Source organism: Atractosteus spatula, chromosome 13 (genome assembly GCF_055471065.1).
Source record: "Atractosteus spatula isolate fAtrSpa1 chromosome 13, fAtrSpa1.hap1, whole genome shotgun sequence".
Taxonomy (NCBI): Eukaryota; Metazoa; Chordata; class Actinopteri; order Semionotiformes; family Lepisosteidae; genus Atractosteus; species Atractosteus spatula.
In genome coordinates this window covers 24,488,115-24,506,979 of record NC_142718.1, presented here as the reverse complement: position 1 = coordinate 24,506,979, position 18,865 = coordinate 24,488,115, and the positions used below count along the sequence as shown (strand labels likewise).

Genomic DNA, 18,865 nt, shown 5'->3' with positions numbered 1-18,865 from the left:
AAAAAAGAGACTGGGAGAATTAATATTATAAGAAGTATACCCAAGAACACCACAGAAAAGTTACTGGCAAGGGTGGAGACTGTGGGTTCTCTCTTAGAGCACTATATTTAAACTCTGACTTTACTACAGAGCCTTTCCAGCAAAGACCATTACTACACCATACAATTAAGAAGATGTGAAATAGTCTTTTTTTCACATCTTGTAAAATCATTACTGATGTGTCACATAGCTTTGCGATTCACATATTTCTAAGAGCTAGCACAGAAGAAATCACAATTTCAACAACATTCTGAACAGTAGATTATGCCCTAAAAATGAACCTCCTTTTAAAGGTAAGTTTGTTTAAGAAGTTGACTGTCTCTCATTATGCGGAATTGATATTTAATTGATAAATATAAATTATATTTATTTTTTCACAAACAAAATAATGCTCATTTACACAGTGTTTTGTGTGGAATTCATGCACAATTAAACTCCACCATCATTCAAAATATGAACAAGTAGGGGTTTTGTACTTAGAGTATGAAGACCATATTTTGAGGTTATGGGATATCCTGCTTGGGTTGTATTTGCAGTTTACAGTAGGCTTTAATAGTCATACACAGAAATGGCCTACTTTCTAAAGAAGCACAACTCCCATCCCCCTTCTTCCAGCACAGCAAAACACCAGATACTGTACGCGACACCATATTACTTACAACAAAGAGCCATCTCTCCAGTGTCCAGTGGACCTTGCCTTTTAAACGTATGTCTTCATTTTACACAGTGGCCTCCTTATCTCATCTCACTAAGACAGATCATACAGACTTACATACATCCTTGGGTCTGTTGCCCTTCCCTCTGCTACAGTATGTGTGTTTTTTTGTATTTAGTACATCCTTATTACATTATATGTATATTATATATGTACATTATATATGTATATATTCTACTCAGAGTAAGGGAATAGGCTAATAAAATGCACTGTACATCAGAGTTTTCCTAACTATCGATTTAATACAAACCAAATTAGATAATAAAAAAAGTGTGCTGGATAAAGACAAAAAAGCATTTTCCACTCTGCGGCAGTAAAAATGTTCAGCCATATTCAAAAGCTTACTGTTTTGAGGGGGGTTGTTAGAATTTGTGTATGTAAGAATGTGAAGCAATATAAGACATTTTTAAATCAGTACCTAAATGTGTATGGAAAAATCATTTACCCTCATTTACCCACATTTTGGGCATTGGACTGCAAACAAATTGTGATATTGTCTCAAGTTCAGCAATAAAAATTATAGCTTTATATATATTTCTTGATACTCTATGTACGAGAGAGCGCCAAAATATAGCTGAAACAAAATATTTTAAGTTGTATAAAATTTCCACTGATATCCAGAGCTCACCACAAAAATAGGCAGTAGACACTATCACAGAGCAAGCAAAGAGAAAGTAGGACATTTCTGTGTTCAGGTACAGTTGCCCCTTAAGGGCTCGGGATGAGCATGCGTAGAAAGATCCTAGGCTAACCAGAGCGCACTACATCATTATTGTCAAACATTCCGAGAGCAAGTCAGAAGAGAACAGTTCAACCTGCTCACTACGAGAACAAACTTAAATAACTTCAATATTGGCAAAGAGTTACAGCATATTACAGGTAAGTAAATACATTTGTTGATTTGCAACACGCTGCTTAATTCATACGTTAAGTAAAGTTTTGCCTGCATACGTTTTCGAACGGAGTTTCAGAATGCTGTAGGGGCATGTGAGAGGCAAGCACCAGAAACGACCTGTCATACACAGTAAAAAAAGATGCATTGTGATTTGTTTGTAGTCGTTTTTTGTCTTTATATAGTACAAGCGTTTTATAATGTAAGGTGAGTTTATAAACTTTTGGCACTTTTAAATGAATTCTTTGTGCAGATAACAGTATCCCAATCCCAATGCCAAAGTTTTTTATTCACGTTTCTGTTGCATTCATGTACTGTACACACCTCAAACTGGTTTTCAGAAGGTGTTTTTGTGAAACAGTGTTTTTCATTCTTTATGTTTCACTAAGGGTTCAAAAGATATTTATATGCTATACTTTGTTCGTAGATTTTTTAAAAGAAAATACGAACCGAATGCTCAACACATAAGGGTTACAATTTCCAGGTTGACGAAAAACACGTTATTAACCAAACTCCGCTGTACCTTTACATTTCTGCCACTTCAGAATTTGCTGCTTTTCTAACTATTTTTTTTCATTCGTGAAAATTCTAGTTTTCAGTCATTCATATACACAATGGAAACAGGAAAAGCAAAAATGTATATTTTTACAGATCATATTAACACATTTTAGTCTTTAGAATACTACAGGTTTTACTGTCATGTTTTCTACGATCTGTACTCTTGTAGTAAGTAGTCGTTAATATTTTAATGTTTTAAAGAGCTGAAGTATGAAAGGGAGAGGATTTAAATGTGTCCTTTTGAAAGTACCTTTTCAATCTGACAAGCTGTAGTGGGTAGCCAGAGTCACATTTTATTTCTAATCCTCTTTGGTCCTATATCAGTCTTTCTGCTCTATATATAGTATAAAGATGCATCAACATAAAATGACCTATCGTTACGTTTCCTGATCAGCTTTCTTACATGATTAGTCAAATGACTGGCAACAGAAACTGTATGTTTAGACCATGTTGTTTAATTTATTGAGCAATGGTAGTTTGTATGAAGACCAGTTACTGTACATGCTTCACCAAAACAGCGCTTTGTTTCTTGGGATAAGCCCTAGAAAAATTAATAATTCTTTGGAGAGGAATTTAATATGCAAGTGCTGGCCCATTTTAGAAGTAGAGCACATGGATTTTAGTCATATTTGTAAGTTTCAAATGGTATACAGTAGTTACTTCTGACTGCCTGTTCTTTTGTACTGATCAAATACAATAAAAAGTGTTTAGCTGAATTTGATATTTTATTTCTGCCAAAATTCATGCAGATGGTAAAAGGGTCTCTTGCTGTTATCATCTGTCTGAGTTTTTTTTTCTTTGTTGGGCACAGATATTGCTTTGGATGACCTTAGAAAGTCCTACATATAAAGGTGTAGTTACCTAGTAAATGGTGTGTTGTTTTATTTTTAAATTTTTATGGTTTTTATGGTACATGTGGATACTTTACTTAACACTTAGATTGACTGAAAGGCAGTGTTCAGAAATACCATATTCTTGAAGCGATAATTGTATTATGTGTTGTTTAGTATACAAATTTGTTTTCTTCAAACTGCTAAAGTATATTTTCATTTAAAGCTTAACTGCATGTTCTAGTTATTGCAAGAGGTACAGTGTGGATTCAAATAGCTGTTTAGTCCTCAATTGTCAGAATAATTCAGGCCACTTAAAAATACATTTTGCCTCTTTTATGTATTTCTGTGACTGTTTAAATTGAACTATTATGCAGATTTTCTTGAATGGTATATGCATTGCCCAAATTAAATAAACTGCCTAAATGATTGACTTGATGCAATATTTGAGATTGCATTGTTTAAAACATTAATCTGAGTTTTTGAAAAGTAGCAGCATAGCACATGACCATAGTAACAAATTAGTTCAAGCCAGTGTGTAATAAGTAATTCTTAAACAAAACATAAAAAGATTAAGAGTAATAATTGTTGTTAAAGATAACATGCAGTGGGAGTTTTAGATGTGTGGTTTACTTTGATCTTTTATCAACCACACTAAACTTTGCCTAATTGTTTTGACTTCCCTATATACATTTAAGTATTTTATTTAAGAAGTTTTGCAATTTTTAACAAACAAAAAGAAACACCCAGACAATGCACAGAAAGCACAGACTTGCTTATGGCTTTTTATGATTTTCTGGTTGAGATAAGAATCAAATCAAAATCTGTGATAGGATCACAAAATTATATTGTATTTATCCCTGACTGTTTCATACATCCAAAGCTAAGTCTTTTTTAAACCATTCAAGAAAGGGACCCTAGATCAGATGGAATCACTGCAGAGTGCTTGTACTGTATATAGAAACAAATCATCTCCATTGATTGTCTCATTGAACCAACTCTTTAAACTGGGTTCAAAGACAGATTTCCATTCTTTAAGAATATTTTTTGACTACAACTATTATGAACATCAGCGCTGATTGTTCTGCCTTTGTTAATCTGCACATTGCCTCTTAACACCTGAAGAGTGCTGTACGTTCTTATATATTACCAGAAATTATATTCTGTAATATGTACAGTATAGACCAAAGCAGCCACAGATGAGATGTGAAGCTGATTCCCATTCTGTAAGAAATGCAGCCTCTCCCTTTGTCCTTTTCATAGTTTGAGAATCTGACATTTCAACAGTCATTTAACTATTATCAGGGTTCCATAGGTTTCATTGTTTGCATTATTATTAAAGTTAAATCATATAGCAACATGCTTCAAAACATAAACAAATAAATCCAAAACAAGGACAAACGTTTCCTTCCCCACATCAACATCAGTGCTACCGTATTTGGAATTGCTTGCCAGAGTATACTAAAAGTGAAAATTACCTTAAATTATTATGATTATGATTTTTTTGTATTAAACAAGTCTCATGTTGAAAAATCCTGTTTGAGGTGAGTTCTAAACTTCAGCATGTTCCTAACAATGATGTCTGTTTTCAGCCTTAATTGTCAAACGTTATGTTTATTTACTGCCATAATGCTGTTATGTAGTATTGATACTGTTGATTACAGTGATTTTAGTCTCTTATGGCAGAAGTCTGGATGCCATCCTGAGGCAGGGACTGACTTTACAGTTGGGCTTTCAGATATCTTACATGTTCTCTACTATATGTATTGGGTTGAAAACTAATACTGTTAATACTCATTACACACTAATATGTGTACACATTAGGTGTAACTCATCCAAAATAGTGTGGTCATGTGTGATTTAAGCACTTTATGATGTCATTTAGTTGAGAGTTCTTTCATTCATGGATTTCTTTAATTCTTTTGTGGGACTCAATGAGACAGTGAATGGAATTTTTTATGTGCATGATAGTAACATCATCTGGGAAGGACCAGACCAGACAGAGGAGGCCACCCAGCTGTGTGCTGCCGTGAACATTTTAACGTTTGCAGTTGTTAAAAAAGATGCTTTTCAGACTTCAGCCTTTTTGTGCTGTTGCTTTTTCCAGAGAAAAGCCCAACAAAACTTGGCTTCTGTCAGGATGGTGTCAGTGCAGTATAAAATGATTGCAAACATAACACTAAGTGCAGTATTTGTTTTTCTCATAGTATCACCCTACCCATGACATCAAACGGCACTGGTGAAAGAGTCATGAGTATGTGAAATCGGCTCAGAATCAGGTAGTGATTGAAAGCGCTCAGAGAATGGAAGTGGCCAGGTAGGTAGGGAATGAACCTGCAGTGTTTCAGCACTGGTTGTCATGTATGTGTGCCTAGTTCAGTGCAGAATAAAAAATAAACCGGGATAGTGAAAAAATAGTTCACCCTTTTGAAAGTGCACATACTGTAATACTGTATGAAGTACTTGAAATAAAGCAAACTTCAATAAATAAGCTCCAACCTTTTAGTGGCAGAAAACAAAATAATTCCATTATTTATTTTGAAAAGGACCAACATTGCTCATCTGACACCCTGTGTGGGCATTGCTAATTCTTGAGCTGAATGACTTTTATGATATGCATTTTGTTAGATATACTCATAAAATTACTCATGATCGGTTGTAGTTTTGCCTGTGAAAAAGGTTCACAATGTGTATTCAGAATGTTTTGAATGCTTTACCAGAATGTGTTAGTTGTGGGCATGTACATTTGAACTGTGTTGATGTTTTATTATTTTACTTAGAAACGTATACATTTGGGAATCAATTAATCATAAATGTAAGAGCATATGGTATCAATTAACAGTACCATAATGACGTGTGATCTACATTGACACATCTCCTAAGGCTATTTTTATTATATGGGATTTTTGTTTCAAATTAATTTAAGCATTATGACATAGCCCTGTAATTTGTATAATGGTGATGATTGATAGACTAAGGTTGACAAACTGTTTTCAGCATTCACTAAATATACCTTCAGGTATCACACTTCACACTTAAGCCAAACATTGTGCTTCACTTTTAGTTGTACAATGAAGTGATGCACATCAATAATATAATCTTTTCCAGATTCATTGTGATAAATCGCCAAATAAGTGGGTGTATATACTGAATTATTTTGTATAAAATCTTTGCTTTGATATGTATTTAATATTTACCTTAAATCCATTACAGCCAATATAGATTTTTAAGTAAATAATTGAGAAAGAATATATATGATGTAGGAAGGTTTTCAGCACTTCTATTAGTAATATTATGTTATGTATTCTTCTTGTGTTATATACGTTTGTGTACTACTGTTGACCTTATTTGAAATGTGTTTTCCTCTATAATATCTGTAATGTCATATGTTGCATTGTTGCCTTTTCTAGTTTTCAGTTTTTTTTTCTTCTAAATTCTAGTGATGTGCTTAGGTGGCTGTTTAATTAGTTCTCATTCTGTCTCGTAGTGATTTATGGTCCTCCTATTATTATATTGAAATGATCTATTGCTTAATAAAGTAGAAAGACTGCATTAGTTCGCACCTGTAATTGTGCAAATGTATTTTTGTGTGACTGGTTGAACTGTCTATGCAATGACATGGAATCACCAATCAAAAGTGGGTATCCATTTAGAATTATACAAACAAAAGAAGCTGGACATTATTCAGGAAAGCAAGAATGTTTTTCATTATTGTGAAGGAAAATTCTCTGTTCTGATGCCTTTTTACCATTTTAATGTTCATAAACTAGGTGAAGAAAATACTGAAATTAAGTGTGTGTGAGATGTGGCACAAGCAGTCTTTGTTGTCAGATCATATTAGGAAAATTAACAGTACCCAGCAAATTGCCCATGAAAACTTTATCAGTGAGTTCATAATTCATTGTAACTATTTTGCTATCCAAGGCCATTAAAATTTATACCTATATATTATTAAGCTCACATTTAGTTTTTCTGAAGAAAATTGGACACAAGGTAACACTGCAGCCTCCCTGTATCTCTGTTAGTACTGCATTTGTAGGGAGTACGGAAATATTTCATGTAGGAATTATCATTTTTATTCTTGGAGGAGCCTAGGGGCTGCAATTCAGAACATAGTGGGAATGGGGCAGAAATAAATTGGCTCCATGTCTAGCATGTCTCTATGGAGTTTAACAAATGATGGCCATGGCAAAGAAACTAGGATATGGGAAGGTCAGCTGCTTTCAGTAATTAGCAGCAAGGACAGGCTTGAAGGTGGGGGAAAAGAAGACTTCTCTTAATGGGTAATTAATCATGGTGGTGCAGTGTTTTTTGACAGTACTTCTGCTGTTTCTATGAAAAGGTGTTATTTTCTTTTGCAAAAACTGCTAAAATTGATGTCAATGCAGAGTATGTTCTGAAGGGTTTATTCCTCTTCATTTGACCAAAATTCATGCAGCGGGGATTTTTAAACACATTTCTGATTTGAAAGGCTGGGGAGTGAAAACAAGCCTGTTTGTTTCTGTCCATTCAAGGTTGGCACAAACAGTTGAATTTGTGATTTCATGGGAATCTTGTATTCACACTTTTTTTCAAGATGCAAATGGTCACCCCTTCCCTGTAAAGAAAGATCCCCTGCCAGGTGCAGCATAAATCTGGACATTTTCCACAATTTAAGGCTGAATACATATTCTTCACCGGTAAGATAGAGATGAAAACTCCTGATAGCACATTCTGCATTATCAAGGTCACTGCAATGAGAACGGTGTATATCTGAATGTCAAATGCAAGGAATTAATTCATGAGAGACATTTTGCTGAAGTGAGTAAAATTAGATTTTTTTCTGTTTGACAGGGTTTGTGTATTTTTATGCTTTTTTCATTCTTTATGCATTTTAAAATAACCTCTGATAATTTTCTTTGTAAATATTTTATTTGGAATGAAGGTAATTGTAACTTTGAACCTAGGTTTATGATTATTCCGATTCTTTACTATTTACTTGTATTTTACTGGCAGTTCTTTAGACGTTGAAAAACATTTCAAAAGCATCTTTATATAGCAAAAAGTAAATCGTTCCAGTCTGTCTGTATTAATGTAGAAAAGCAACACTCTTGTCCAGTGAACTAAATCTCATTTTTTAAACATAAATACCAATCAGAAAAACAGAAATGTTGATATGCTGTAAGAATCATGATACATTTTCTGTGTGAACCATTATGAAGTTAGCAAAATTTATCCATTTAAAGTATTAACACAATTCTTATTGACACATAGACCTGATCAGCTTCTGGACAAACTGCACAGCCACAGTCAGATCTGGTTGGTCAGTTGCAATTGTCTTTTGTTAATGGCATTAGGAAGTTCTCTTGGAGTTAGGTGCCAGGAGAAAAATCTAAAAAATCCAACATTGTTTATTTGAAGTTGTGCCATTGTAATTATAGCGCCTTTCCATTGTTTTGTGGAAATTTGAACAGATTGGTTTGCATGAATGAAATAACTACTGGCTCAAGGACTTTGTCAATGGATTGCTGAGCAGTTTGGACCAAATGTGTTCTTAATGTGACAAAAGGCTAAGTTAAGATATTCCTGCTGTGCTTTACACTGTAGTGTGAAAACAATAATAACACTGATGGATCATACGGATCTGTTTTGGTTTTTGACAGGTGTGGTAACCCTTTGCCTACCAAGGCATAGCCTGTACCTCACAATGCAAGTTACAGTACTTGTTATTTCTGGACTTGTTCTCTAGGCAGCTTCTCTGTATAAACATATGCAGGGATATTCTGAGAGATAGGGGATTACGAATGTAGAGAATTACCAGAAATAGGCCGAGTGGAATTAAATATTTGTAAAGATTTTGCCAAGAATATACCAGAGTGGTTGGTATAATTAGAGGCACCAGAGTTCTTTGTTCTTTATTAAAGATTTGGTGAAAAGAGTAATAAGTCAGGCACAATGGGTTAAACAGATATTTATTATTAATGATATAACACAAACTAAACAACATACAACACAATGTAAAACATGCTATTTACAAACAAGGCTTTACGAAGGGCCATGTCCTGATCAGATGTTAAAAATGATTTGAATCCTATATAATGCAAACCAGCCCCTAAATGGAGATAAACCTGTCATCTTTACCAAACAGAGTTAAATCTCTCTCTTTATAACCCAGATGCTATAAAATTAATGGAGCCTTCCTCTCTATTCTAAAAATGTATCCACTAATCAGCAGAGACTCTTTTTTTAATCTAGGGATTTTCTATACAGGAAATCCGAATTACCTAAAAAACAATAGAATGGAAAGTTCTCTTCACAAGGTTTCAAATACTTAACTCAAATCTGGTCTTAAAGGTGGATTGGAACAAGGACCCTCCTGACTGGCAGTCACTTCTCCTCTACCTTGTGTCTTACTGTCCTTTCTACCATGTCGTATCTCTCTGTCACCCCATCTGTCCATCTCTCTGCCTGTTTTTATCCTTTATTCCTCCTCTTTTGAATAATAATTTATCCAGAACTTAATTAATCAAGGTCAACTAGACAATTCCTTTGATCAGTGTGTCTCACACCCAGTATAGTGTAAGTATAGTAAGCTCACGAGAACTCTGAATATTAACATAAGCCAGGTGTTAACCATTGTCCCTAGATTCTTGAAACACTTCAATAGTCACTTCCAATAACTGTAACAATATAAAAAGACAACCATAGCAACCAGTACTCAAGATGGGTATGGTCCTTTCACTCTTTTTGCATTAATTAGAATATCTGTTTTTATAGATTCTGTGCTAATATTTTTGTGGTTTCAATTCACACAACATACACTCAGCCCCTGTTATTTTACTTTATTTATTTTCAAGTTTTGTTCATTGTTTGAGCAGTATTTTTCCTTAGGATAACAAAATGCAAAGCTCAAGCCATCTGATGGAATTTTATTTGTGTTTTGTTATCCTGAGGAAACATACTACTCAAACAATAAAACTTTATGCTTACTGTTCTTAATGTAAATTACATTATGTCCCCAATTAGCTATTGGTATGACAACTGAGGCTTGAGATTTGAGAGTTGTACTCTCATTGGTTTCAACTCAGTTGTTTTTTTTTATTGAATACAATCACATTTTAACTGCTTAATAAAACTTGAGTAAAGACTGCCACATTGCAAGCTCAGTAGTGACATTACAGCTTCTTGCAACATAATGTCTAGCAGGCATTTCAGGAAGAAAAGTCAAGAGCAATCAAAATCCTTCTTGCAGTTGTGTAAACAAGCACAATTGGCTTAACTTTTGTTCTTTGTAGCGTAGTTCCCAGTTGCCCAGTTCAGCATGAATATTGCACCTTCATATTATTTATGTATGCCAGCGTTAAACTGTTGTTATTCACGGTCTATATATTGGGAGAATGTTTTTGTTAAAGATGCGAACAACTTTGAAATTCACCCACATCTTGAGAATACTTGATTGTATAAAGACTTTAGTACACTTCATGTCTTTGAACTCCATCAAGATGAGTCCTCTGGGTCTGTTAAGTGTTGCCAAGTCATTGGCAGTTAATAAATATGAAGAGCAAGAAACATTTTGTCAGTGAAGCCAGAAAATAACAGTGTGTCCTCATGTTTCTGAAGTAGGGTTGTCACGGCCTCCACTAATCAGACACAAGCCCCTGCTTCTTCCCACAGACGCCGATGCACATTCTAATTATCCAACCACGTCCCTACTCCTGCACCACAGCTTCCGACCACCCACTACTGAAGGGCTCCTCACCTCCACCTCCTTGCTCAGTATTAAGATCGCACTTATAGAGCTCCCCTACTTTATATACTCCTCGTCTGAGAAAACCCATCGTCTTGTGAAAACCTGGCTTCTTGACCTACACATCCTCCTGACCATGACTTTTGGCAACGCGACTCGGCTAAGTACACCGGGCATCCGCTCTCCATATAATTTTCATTAGCATCTTTTGCTAAGCACCGCATAGGGTCTAATCCACTTGCGGGACCTTCCGGATCGCTACAGATGAAACATGTATAACTTCCTTTGGTATTGACAAAGTACATACATTAGGAAACTAAAATAATTTGTGGCACACATAGGAAATAATTATGAAGCATGGGTTTGTGATCCTAGTTAAAGAAATATTTTTATGGTACCAATTCTTCTGCACAAAACAGAGATACGAATCATACCCTCCCTCTGCCTCATAAAATGACAAGTTTATAAATAAGACCACTTTTTGTTGGTGCCTTGTCTTTATCTTTTTTTTTTTACAAAAATTATTTAACGAATTGGTGTTTAAAAAAGTATTATAGTTTCCAAAAACAAGAACTGACAACAGTTTAGAGTATTACTGGTGATATTTTTGTTTTCCACATGCTGCAATATTGATCCTTTAAATTTAAAGGCAAACTTGTTTCTTTTGGCAGAATTGACGAATTGTATTAATTTAAAATGATTCACTTGTCCCCTTGTTATGCTGTTACTACTTTGGCAGTAACTGAATACCTTATAGTCCAGTTAGCTGTTCAGTGGGTATTTCAGAGGAAAATAGTAGGGAAATAATACCAAGAACAAAGTCATCTTCAAAAATAGTAAAAGAAACAGTGGATTTTTTTTTCCCTTTTGGAATGAATCATTTCCTGGAATTACTACATTCTTCAAACGGTATGGTTTTTGGAAAAACCTTTGGTTGGCAAAGTGTGTTATATTCCTCTGCCATGGTCACTCTTACATCAGAGTTTCTAACCAAATGTTTCCTGAATGAAAAATAAACAACTGTTGTTTTTTTTCATACGGTAGGTCGGTGCCAGTCTTCGCTTTCTCTGTGGTTACTAAAAATGCCCTCTCTTGTTTTATATACATCCCTAGTAATTTGTCTTCCTTTCCTGCTTTGTCTTCCTTTCCAGCCTGGTGAGTTAGTTTCTGATGCCAACAGCCTGTCTGCAGTTGTTAGAGGATAGAGTGAGGACAGTGCAGTAAGATCTTAGAAATGGGAAGAATCCTCAACAACAGCCACCAAACAACCATGTGATCTATGATGTTACAATCCTTACAACAGAAAGATACATTGTGTCCAGTCTATTCATAATTATACTCCTGCTAGGCTCAGCCAGACATAGCACTGCATCACTTCATCTGTGAACTTACATACACAGAACCAAGTTCTGTCATAAGTCAGGTTAAAAAATGGTGGAGCTGCCCGTGGTATCACAGTCTAAATTTACTAGTGAAGCATATCCTGAGTTTGTTGAACTTATCTGTGTTCTTCTGAATGTTGACGGATTTAGAAAATATAATGACATAACACTGAATTCTCCAATTCCTTCAAGAAAGTCATAATGCAAGACATTTTTATTTTTGTACTGAATCTGACTAGAAGTCACAGGAATTAGATATCAGTTGGTACCCAGTTGACAACAAATTGTAAATAACATGAATTGTCAAAAATGAATTAGCATTAGATTAAAAGCTGTTTGAAACTAAAATATACTATAAATAGTTTTTTTAAATACATTTTCTAACCTGATTTACTGAACTTCAAGTTTTTAATTAAACAATTTGCTGTTTATCAACAGCAGCTGCCCCCATAGGTAAAAATCAATCGCTTCAAGTGACAAGGGAGACCACACCAGTCCTGTTAGCAAAAAGTTTGTCTTCAAAATGTTTGTGTAGAGAAAAATGTTGGAAGTGGGGAGACTCGTGAACGATTGTAATTCAAACATTAACATTTTTTTCCCACTGTATGGCCCCATCTTGCGTAACAGGTGCTGCTTTGGGTTCTGGGATACTGGATTCTGAAGGTATAGTTTCCCACCCCTTTTAAGCTCCATTAAACATGTGTACTCTTAATGTTTTGTTAAATTTATAAATTTTGAATACATACAATAGTTTGATGCATAAAAATATTACTGCCTGTACTCTAGCATTAGGGGAAAAAGAAGACAGAATAAACAGTAAAAATGGGCACATACAACATAGAACTCCTCTTCAGCAAAAGAGAACATTTTTAAAGCAGGATTTTCCTTGATGGATATCGAAGTATATTATCCTTTTCATGTCACAAAACTGTCCGTGCTACTCATCATTGCTGTAATTTGTGCTGTTCCGTCATTCCCAAGAACACAGTGATTGTTTTGATGATTTATTTGATGTACCATAGGTGATACATCATCTGGAAAATATAGACATAATTAAAATAAAGATACATTTCGACTGAAACTTAGGGACTGGCATGAAAAAACGTAATGGTTACATCGTACTTTGGGATAGTGTATTAAGAAATGTGTTCTTACAACCATAATCACAGAAGACTTCAGTTTTAAAACTTGGAGCTCTGGGCATTTTTAACAGTTTTAGCATTTTTCATGATGCTCATTCTGAATGTGCTTGTTCTCAGATCACAGCAGAAATTACAAAAGATCAATTTGTTTACATGATCCATTCCAGAAAATTTACTATACTGTTGTCCCATGGTACATAAATTTAATTATCAATATAATCTTTCTTAGATGAGATATTTAGGGAATACATATCTCCCATATATAAAATTGATAGTGATTCATTCACTTAAGTATATTTTGTAAATTCTGTTCAATTTTAATTTCTTACCATAGAATTCTCTTTTCTCACTAAAGAAAGATTTTTCTCATCTCTGGTGTTCTGCAGATAAGTGTTGCTATGTGGACTAATATTATAGGTAGTAAAAATAATTTCGATTCCGTTAGTTAAAGTGCATTGACATTAATTATTTAGAAATTGTCTGCAGTTAAAAGGGAACTGTTGTAATTGAAACAGGTTCACTACCCTTGCTCACTTCTCTCACTTCTCATTTGTCAAGTGAGAATTCAGGACTTAGATTCATTTTAAACAGAAATCACTGCAGGTGGCTGTGGGTTTACTCCGATGGTTTGATTTCATTTCAGAAAAAAATAGTTTTTTTTATATAAAGGTCGTTCTCAGTATACATGGGAGGTGCTTTTGGATCTTTCAGTTAGACACCAAAATAACTACCTTCTTATGTGTAGTATTGGTTGGGAACAGAAGTTAACACTACAAACACTTTATTTTTTGTATGTTTGTATCCTTATTTTCACACTAAGGACACTGCAATTGTTACTTAGCATAAAACAGCAAACAGATATCTCCAACACAGCGTTTTACAGCATGCAGGCTTACTGCACATTTGGATCCTAATGCTTAAAGATTATCCATCCACTGAGGACACAAGTCATTTAGATTAAGAGTAATCTGATTGCTTGGAGGTACAAATTATAGCACAAAGGGCTATACAAGTGGGTTAACAGCCGGGCTTTGTAAATGCCTTCTCTGAATTGATTGGTCCGTGAAGGATTATTAACAGAAAGATAATTATGAGGTTAAATCCAAATCCCAAATGCATAACAGCCATATTACTAAATATGCAGGTTTTTTTAGCAGTGCTGTGTTGTTTGTTTATTTTGACAGTAAAATCATTTTCTGACTTGCAAAATGTATCATGCTGATTGATTGCTGTTAAACTGTAATCCATCTGTTGTATATAATATACTGTACAGTTTATGATATATTTATTTGATATATTATATTAATATGATAAATATTATATTTCTTATAATAATAGTTATTTGTGTTGACCTAATAGTACAATGTAATGTTGAATGAATTGTGTTTGGATAATACCACTATTGAAGAAATGCCAAAGCAATCAGTATGGTTGTGCATTTGATGCGAGGGGTAAAAGTTTAGTTTTTTCCTATGTTGGCACTGGCATAATGATTTGTGTCAGGTTTGTCACTTTTCAGACAAAACATCTTAGAACTGATTTTGATTGACCCAGTTCTTATCTTTTTTCTTTACATTTTTTAGTTTTCTTCCATTTTCTGTTTATGGAAGGTAATATTAATCTCACTCCTATATCATGAACATTTTTCAAATTTGGGGGCATTTGGAAGCATGAAGGAACATTTTGGAGTAAGAAAGAACATAGGGGACCAGATGAGATTATTTTGTAACATTGGCAACTTTTATCTACGTTTCAGAACATATACAGTTGGTGTAGTCTAGATCATTTTTCAGCAAAGGCAGCTTTTGGGATGGTTTCAGCAAATTTGTGAGTTATTGGGAGCTCTGGCTACATTTGGGCATTTTACGGTAGCATGTAGCAACAGTTCTTATCTTTTTTCTTTACAATTTTTAGTTTTCTTTCATTTTCTGTTCATGGAAGGTGATATTAATCTCTCCACTATATCAGGAACAGTTTTCACAAAAATAAATCATATTTAGACTTTTGGAGCAGTTTACATGGTCATGGTGGATATATTTTTGTGTTCTATGTTTTTTTATCCTCTTGAAGAAAGGTGGAAGGCACGGTGGCACAGTGATTAGTATTGCGATCTTGCAGCAGCAGGGTCCTGGGTTCCCATTCCTGGGGTGGGCTGGGCTATCTCTGTGGAGGTTGTATGTTCTCCTCATGTTTGCATGGGTTTCCTCCCATAGTCCAAAGACATACAAGTAGGTTAATTGGCTCCTGTAAAAATAGGTCCTGATGTGAGTGTGTGTGCCTTTAACCAGACCTGTGCCCAGTGCTTGGCAGGTTAGGCTTTGCTTCCATTTAGACCCTGTACTGAATAAAGCAGATTAGAAAATGGGTAGATAATATGAGATCTTTAAAATGGTATTAAGCTAACTCTAAAGGGTGAAAACAGCAATAGAGGGACATCGATCCCTAGCTCCGTAATGAATTTGAATATATTTTGCAGACGTATAAATACATGTAAAAAAAGTATGCACTGTACTCATTACCAATCAATCAATGATAAAAAAATCATTCCTGAAAAAATCATTCCTATAATGCTTTCAAGGATGCCCGAATGAACAATAAATTGCCATGACTGCATTTTTTCGTGGTGGGTCAATGGATACTTTCTTTCACTACTGTATATTTTGGAAGTAATTTATAGTTGAACAGTAGTTATATGTTTTTGAGGATCCACTTCAATTCTACTCTATACTGCCTCATCCAGTGACCACCTGAAATATATGCCTTTGTTTTTTCATTTTATAAGAGACCTATCCAAGCATATTTTCACACACTGCCATTGTAAAGACTTAGTCATGCGGGGAATGCTGTGATATTCCTCTATAATAAATGACACAGACCTGGTGTAATTATACATCTAATTAGCATTGCTCTGGCTAGCAAAGTAAACCTTTAACCTGCTGTCAGAGGTAGTATTTTATATTTGTCTTTATCTTTGTATCTGATCATTTTTAATTATTTATGAAACAGTAGGAACACAAGCATGCAAGAGGATTATAGTGGGTAAACAAAGGCTTTATCCCCCGTAATAACTCACACAGGCTAGCATCTTGAAAAACAAGACAGTATGGAGGATTTTAGAGCAATGTCAGACATATACACTGTCCTACGTGACCATATCATTTTGCTCATCACACAAATACTGTAGTCAATTCATTGGTTTCATTCATTGTTTTTCATACTATTATTATAATTTACTGACATAGATTGAGAAAAGCAGGTGTTTATTTTGTGGAAGTAGTAACCCCCGTCTCTGATCATTAGTTTGATTCTGTATATTCCGGCTAGCAGATGGACAAGCTGCAGAATTTCCACTGTCCTGGGGAGCAGATGCTAAATTAAACATTTTGAAGAAGCTGTCATTGTTCAGTTTCCCCACTGAGATTATGCTTCAAACACGTCTTTGTTTTCAGGCTCTTCAGTGTCCTGTCAGCTTGTTTCTTCTTCAGAGCACTTTCAATACAATACATCGTACAATCCTGTTGAGTTACCCTTGTTATACTTAAGGTCATTGCTCTCCTGAATTGAACATTTTTAAAATACACTTTTTTAGAATAGTTGACATGTACACAAATGACTTCATAGCCTCATATACTGTCTACTTCACCATACATGCTGTAGCATGCTGTTCACAGTACTGAAGTTATTAATTACATGCAGGTGGTCTGAGATGGGGGTGGAGACATTGTTCTTTTTTGCTTCACTCTAATCCCCTTTTTACTAATAGACCCATATTCATGAATAGATCTGGTCTTCTCTGTAGAAAAGTTTTGATTAGGGCATTGCTGTATATTGTATACCACCAGCACAGTTATTCTTTTTACTAACAATGCTGCAGCATCAGAGATGGCATGCATGTCCACTTCCTGGTTAACTTCCTGGTTAATGGATTTCAAACATGTTGATTACTGAACAGATAAGAAATCCCCTTTTCAGGTTACATGAAAATAGTATCTTTACATACCATAATTTAGGAAAAATAAGCAATATAATGGCAAAGCTGAAGTCAGTTCTACGAGATCATTCCCATTTCTCATGAATTCCTTTTAATTCATTTAGTTCTATTAGTTCCACTTCCATTAAAAAAACAATTTACCTACACCTATTTAAATGTTCAGTTCTCTTTCAATTGTCATTCCAAGTCCAGTTCTAGTTGTAATCCATGACATTTTAGAATTGTGCATAAAATATGAGGTACACATACTTTTTCATTGCCACTTCATCACAGCATAAATTAATATTTACATTTATTATTTTGCAATCTTTACTTCAACTAATTGCATAAACAATTGACAATGTTGTGCCCTTAATATAAAGCATTAATATATAGTACTGTATATACACCCATAAAGAACAACATTTCTCTTACATCTGACTACCATAAGCTCTTTGAATTTTGCATCAAATTGGCTGCACAGCTCAGGTTTAATAAGCCAGTGGATCTTCTAGTAGAGAGGTTTTGCTCAAGGTACTGTGATATTTCTGGAGAGGTGTTTGTAGTGGTACTATTGCTGCAGGTCTCAGTGGAACAGTTGGCTGAATATGAAAAAGCTGGATAAGTGTCCTTGGTGGAGGGGATATAGTCATGTCAGCAATTTTTGGTAGCAGGGAGGTGACCTTGTTAGCAGTCAGCAGTCTGTCCCTCATGCTGTGCACTTCTTCCTCCTTGCATCAGATGAATGTGAAGCAAGGATCCAGACTTGAAGCCATCTTTAAATACTTCTAACTTTGCAAGGACTGTCTTTGAGGAAGATCACATACTGTATAGTTGTGTGAAATTCTTAAGAGCTTTTCCCCCCAATACACTTCTTAATTTAAAAAAAAAAATTGCATTTGAATTTAATTAGAAGGAAATATAAGTATAAAGAGAATTAATGATAAACAGCAATTGCTTTTCTTGCACTTCATTTAAGCAAAACGTTTCGTGAAGGAGGATAGGGATACTGATTCACTTTGTTGTTCACATTGACTTTAAGTACAATTCTGTAAGTCTGTATCAAACCGATAAATCCTGGTATGTTGACCTACATTTACATCACATTTATGTTTGAGTTTGTAAAAGAGAAGGCTGTTTTCAAGTCCCCAAAAAATAAGATCAGGACACCTAAATGTCATGTAATAGTTGAAGCAGAATGATTTTTATGGAGATGGCAAGAAGGTGACAGATACAGGGGTAAAACACAAACCTCTTTTAGCCTGGAGAAGTCAGTAGGCTGAAGTAATTGTAAAATCCTGATGGGTGTTATATGTCCCCCTTTTTTCATCCTTGGTTTCACATGCTCACCCTTTCAGGATGACTCTAGGCTGAGAGACGTTCTTGAAGCTTCTACAACTATCTCAGAGACCTGTGGTTTCTCAGACCATCTCCAAGGCTCAAACAATATTACATTTAATCACTGTAAAAGTGTGTGTTCGTTTTTATAATATTCCTTTTTATAATAAAAAGCTGTGGAGTACTGTATTTAATTTATGTGATGTTATTTCATTATTTGGCATATTTCTGTTCATTGGCATGTTGCATTAGGCATACACATGGTGTATTTAT

General features: G+C 34.7%; 1 long non-coding RNA gene across 1 annotated transcript in view; it reads left to right on the top strand.

Moving 5' to 3' along the window:
* The first annotated feature begins 1,531 nt into the window (after window positions 1–1,531).
* Window positions 1,532–18,865, top strand: part of LOC148821927 (uncharacterized) — a 37,270-nt gene continuing 19,936 nt past the window's right edge. Inside the window, exons 1-2 of the long non-coding RNA XR_016093930.1 lie at window positions 1,532–1,633; window positions 5,242–5,351. This is a non-coding gene — a long non-coding RNA (uncharacterized LOC148821927). The remainder of the gene's footprint in view (window positions 1,634–5,241; window positions 5,352–18,865) is intronic.